A 6,000-nucleotide genomic window follows, 5' to 3' on the forward strand; every position below is an offset into this window, starting at 1 on the left:
TAGTCACAGGGAATTCTCAATAAAGAGGTGAAACAATTATCTTTCTTACCTGTATGATGCTAAATATACGAATTGAAATAATGCAGGAACAGGAAACTTAAAATAGATCAGTTATTTAGTTTGGGAAAATTTTGAAAATGATGATTTGGGAAACCACAATAAGAGGCCAATGAAAGCAAAGCAAATTTAACAATAAACCTACAGCAAATATTTTCTCAATAAGTTTATGTAAAGTTTGTTGCAAGAAAACAGGTGATAAAGAAGCAAACCCACAATGGACCTTTAGCATGCAACCATTACTTTAAGAGTTTCATTTCTTTCCTAAAATGATGACAAAAAATTAACAAGTTAAGCATTTCCAAAGTCTGTAAATCTATCACAAAGGGATCATCAAACTACAGAACTAAATAATAGTCCTGAATAGTCTTTCTTGAACTTGAACTTCTATTTGAGGCAGGAAGGTTGATATTCTACACTGATCAGGTTTTGCTGTAGTGGCACAGTCTTTTTTGAGGATACATTTCACCTGTCTGTATTACCATGACTAGTTTATCTTCCAGCTCCTAACAAGTTACTTTTGCATGCTCTGTCTTATGCAACAAAAACTGTAATTGTGGTATCCTTACATCATTTTTATTCTCAATACTATCATTTTTATTGACTGGAACTGTTTCTGCCTTCTCGCTAGAATCAGAATATTTTTCTATTCCTGCAGTTTCCCTGTGAGTTTACAAATGGAGATCTATTGCCTCTACCTGTCTCCGTGATATATCATTCCTACCATTTCCCTTATTTTATAAATCTTGTGGTCTTCCAAGTGTAACCTAATGGCTATTAGAATGCTGTTTTGAATCTTCCATTATTATTATCTTCATATTTTCCAAAGTTTATTCCTACTTCAGTGATTGAAATAACCTGTCAATAAATTCCTTCTCCCTCACAAATTGTACAAATTATTTCATTCAGATTTTTTCTTTAAATTTTGAAATTTAAATATATTGCAGGGACAACTTCATCACATTAAATAATAAAACTTTTATAATTTGAAGAAGTTCTTCTGGGAGACTTGAATAAACATTCATTGCTTCCCCAACTAAACACTTTGTGAATAAGTGTTTTGGCCACTCTTGCTGTGTAGCCACTACTTTTTTCGCAAATGAAGTAACTATGTCTTTACTCCATGAATCCTCAGTAATTTAGGCACTAGGCACTAGATTCTTTGTTAAATCAAAATTCCAAGTGGAATCAACACACCATCTGAATTATTAGCTTCTCTTTCAATTCATAAACTTACGTTTTTTTTAGGGGCAAAGTGCCTCTTTTCCCTTTCTCTTTGAAACACTCTGTCTTTTACCTGGTCCCTTGTTTTTCTTTCTGTCTTCTCTCTCTGAAGTTCAAATTCCATCTTTTCGATTTACAGTTCTTTCCCTTTTTCAAGTTCAAGCTTTTTAGTTTTTCTTGCCAATTTCAATTTACTTCACCTGTAACTAAATTCTAGTTGAATCAAGCTGCAAGGTACCTGTGTGAAGCTTTTCTCTAAATGCTGTGATATAACTTTAATTATTTCTGTTTTTATTTCCCTATTTTTAACCCTAAATTCATTTTTTTCTGGGAATGCTATTAATATGACATTGTATGAGCTAACAGAGCAAAATCATTATTATCAATTTTATACTCAAATCACCTGAAGTAACAAAAGATAAATATGAACTAAGAGGAAAACTTTAAATTAACACATCACAAATATCTTCTTGAATCAAGAAATCAAGATAGATTTTCTAAATTCTCTCAGCAACACATCCAAACATCAGTAGTTGCTGTCATTCACAAAAAGTTTCATTTACCTTATCAGGGATTCCAACTCCTCTCTTTCATGATATATACTCTGATATTCTTTTAATAGTTGCTCTAACTCTGACTACTCAAATTGCTGCTCAACTGTCTGCTGCTCAACTGTCAACTGCTCAATCTCTTCTCCTGCAGGATTTACAAAGCCTCACACCAACATCTAAGCACCAATATGATCCAAATCCTCTGGGGGACAAATGCTGTTAATGAGCCTTTCTTTGACTCAACTGCCAGATTCATAGAGAATACAGTCACTTTGGATTCACAGACCTGCCAACTTCTCAAGTGTTTTTTTCTGAGCCCCTGGTCGTTCAGGAGCTTGAAGTCAATGACAGCACTTCAGCTGTATACAGCCAACCCTTTTCTTTGTCTGCTCCCTACTTACTTTCACCTGGGCTCCCTTTCTAGGTGCTGTGGACAGGTTCTTGTACAGCATACCCAGTCATGTGATATTTTTGCACCAAAACATTGGCCCCTAGTCATATTTTCCATACAATTAAGATGCAAGAAACTATCTTTTTTGTTTATATGATCTCATCCCCATGGTATACCCTTGTGCTTGCGCTAGAGGCCTGGGCAGTCTTTGCCATATTCCTCAGTCACTATACTGGCCCTATCTCAGCTGTGCATTGTGACTACTTCCTTTGCTGCCCTGCAGATTCTGTAACATTATGACTCAACGCGGCAGGTAATAATTTTACATTCCCACATAATATGGATCTTCTGTCTGCTTTCTCAAGCACTTCCTGTTAGTATATATCTTTCATCTTCTTTCTTGAGTGCTGCTGTGAGAAGCTTTTGAATGGTTTCCATACAGAATACGAATTGTGGAAGAACTCATGCACATGAGCTCAGGCTCTTCTGGTTTTGAAGTGATTAGATGGCTTGTAGGTTGGTTAGTGTACAGGTACTCCCAAGTTGACTTTCACTAATTTAGATACACAAATAATTTCTTCTGTGATTACCTCTCTGGTTTCAATCTGTCTCCAGCTTGGTTAGGATTGATGTTATTTTTCACCATGTGTAATGATCAGCAAGTGAGGTAATATTCTGTTCGATTATGATCAATATAAGACATTTGAGTCACAGCATGCGAGCCTCTGTGATTGTATTTTTGCTGTTAAATTTCTTTAGCCATGTCGTTCAGGTGAAAAGAAATGTCATGGGTTTATGGCTTTTTTTTTTACTACTTTCATGGCTCCAGGTTAACAAGCTGTAAAATCACTGAAATGAAACAGCTTTCATTCAAGACACACAGTTCTATGCCGGTTTAACTTTGTAACTTAAAGTATTTTGAGGAGAAATTGTAATATTATTTCAAATTATGTAACAGTCCTCTGGAATTACGCTGTCTTTTGCTACATATAATAAAGTTGGATTTGTGGTAATCTGACCCCTTTTTCTCCGAAGAAAAAAAAGATGGCATTTTCCTTTCAAAGTTACTTTTTCGTTAACTTCATGCATGCATGAGCAGTTAAATGAAGTCACACATTGATAAAAATGATATTAATTAAGTTTAATAATAGACTCTTCAACTCACCAGAACTTTTAGATGTATCAATTAGACACTTAGGATTATATTAATCAATCAGATGTTACACTACTTATTCTCATGGCAGATAAAAATTATTTTGTGATACCTCATTATCTTAATGGAGTGCCATGGAATTAATAAACTAACAGGCAAAAGCTGCCATGAAAAGGATGTTCCCACAGTGACTGATAGTTTGGGAATCAGTCAGGAGGGAATGACAAATGACATCAGTAAGATATCCATTATATTTCAGAAACCAATTATAAATTGGAAACATATCCCCTCTCCAATTTGATAATGTGTTATTCACACATTGGAAGCTAATCAGAGCCCAAGAATGCCATTGACCATGGACAAGGCATAACAGGTAGCAAGGGTGACTTAGTATCTACTTTTAACTGCATAATGTGCAACAAGAAGAAAACACAGGAGAATTTATCTGTCAGCCAGAAGTTACAAGTTGGTGTTCCAATATTGACCAATTCAGTGCCTTCATTCGGTATTACACTTTTGTACTTATTGTGATAACAATAACAAATCCTGTGAAACATATGAAATGATAACCATATCCTGAAAGGTCTTGTAGTTATTCAGGATAGAAATATCTTTAGTTTGGATCTCTCTTTTCAGCCCATAAATGTAAGACTTGAGTCAGTTATAAATTTAGTTAAACTAAACACTCCAGTTCTTACCCTTGTTGTTATTAATTGTTCAATTGAGTTAAAATCATTCTATTCTATTCAATTCATAGTCTCACCAAAATTACCTAGCATTGACATAATTAACAAGCATTAAAGCCATCTGGTTTTCACATAACAAACACTGAACTCAAAGTCAGCATGAATTTACAAAGGGGAAGTCATGCTTGACAAATCTGCTTGAATCTTTTGAGGATGTAACCACTAAAGTGGATAAGGGGAAGCCATTTGATGTGGTTTACTTGGATTCGAATGAACTGGGTCTTTTCTAAATGGTAGGCAGTGGCTATTAGGATACCACAGGGATCAGTATTTGGACTCCAGCTGTTCATAATACATATTAATGGTTTAGGTCAGGAAACTGTGTCATCTCTCAAAGTCTGAAGATGACACAAAGCTGGGTCATCTATGAGGAAGATGTAGAGAACCTTCAGTGTAATTTAGACAAGTTAATGCATATGCATATTAGATAAAGAAAGATGTGAGGGTATCCATTTTGGTAACAGAAAAACAGGCAGGCAGATTATTATCTGAATGGGAATAGATTGGGTAAAGAAGAGCTTCAATAACTTTGGTATTCTTGCACACTAGTTACCGAAACGAAGCTTGCAGGTGCAGCAGGTGGTGAGGAAGGCAAATGCTATGTTGGACTTAGATTGTTTTTAGAATATGGAGTGGAATTCTGGTCACCCTTCTTTGGAATTATGTTGTTAAACTTGAGAGGGTACAGAAATGATTTGCAAGGATGTTGCCAGAATTGGATGATTTTAGATATAAGGACGCGTTTAATAGGTAGGGGCTTAGAGTCATAGAGACATACAGCATGGAAACAGACCCTTTGATCCAACCTGTCCACGCCAACCAGATATCCCAACCCAATCTAGACCCACCTGCCAGCACCCAGCCCATATCCGTCCAAACCCTTCCTATTCATATACCCATCCAAATGCCTCTTAAATGTTGCAATTGTACCAGCCTCCGCCACATCGCCTGGCAGCTCATTCCATACATGTACCACCCTCTGCGTGAAAAAGTTGCCCCTTAGGTCTCTTTTATATCTTTCCCCTCTCACCCTAAACCTATGCCCTCTAGTTCTGGACTCCCCAATCCGACTTTGTCTATTTATTCTATCCAAGCCCCTCATAATTTTGTAAACCTCTAAAAGGACACGCCTCAGCCTCCAATGCTCCAGGGAAAACAGCCCCAACCTATTCAGCAAGTCCCTATAGCTCAAATCTTCCAACCCGAGCAACATCCTTGTCAATCTTTTCTGAACCCTTTCAAGTTTCACAACATCTTTCCGATAGGAAGGAGACCAGAATTGCACGCAATATTCCAACAGTGGCTGAACCAATGTCCTGTACAGACGCAACATGACCTCCCAACTCCTGTACTCAATACTCTGACCAATAAAGGAAAGCATACCAAATGCCTTCTTCACTCTCCTATCTACCTACAACTCCACTTTCAAAGAGCTATGAACCTACACTCCAAGGTCTTTTTGTTCAGCAACACTCCCTAGGACCTTACCATCAAGTGTATAAGTCCTGGTAAGATTTGCTTTCCCAAAATGCAGCATCTCGCATTTATCTGAAATAAACTCCATCTGCCACTTCTCAGCCCATTAGCCCATCTGGCCCAGATCCTGTTGTAATCTGAGGTAACCCTCTTCACTGTCCACTACACCTCCAATTTTGGTGTCATCTGCAAACTAACTAACTGTACCTTTTATGCTCGCATTCAAATCATTTATGTAAATGACACCGATCCTTGTGGCACTCCACTGGTCACAGGCCTCCAGTCTGAAAAACAACCCTCCACCACCACCCTCTGTCTTCTACCTTTGAGCCAGTTCTGTACCCAAATGGCTAGTTCTCCCTTTATTCCATGAGATCTAACCTTGCTAATCAGTCTCCCATG

At 37.2% G+C, this 6,000-nt stretch overlaps 1 protein-coding gene across 7 annotated transcripts in view; it reads right to left on the reverse strand.

Moving 5' to 3' along the window:
- nkain2 (sodium/potassium transporting ATPase interacting 2) overlaps positions 1-6,000 on the reverse strand; it is a 524,118-nt gene that overhangs the window by 301,883 nt on the left and 216,235 nt on the right. The gene's annotated exons all lie outside the window — the stretch shown is intronic.

Source organism: Chiloscyllium plagiosum, chromosome 3 (assembly GCF_004010195.1).
Source record: "Chiloscyllium plagiosum isolate BGI_BamShark_2017 chromosome 3, ASM401019v2, whole genome shotgun sequence".
NCBI classification, from domain to species: Eukaryota; Metazoa; Chordata; class Chondrichthyes; order Orectolobiformes; family Hemiscylliidae; genus Chiloscyllium; species Chiloscyllium plagiosum.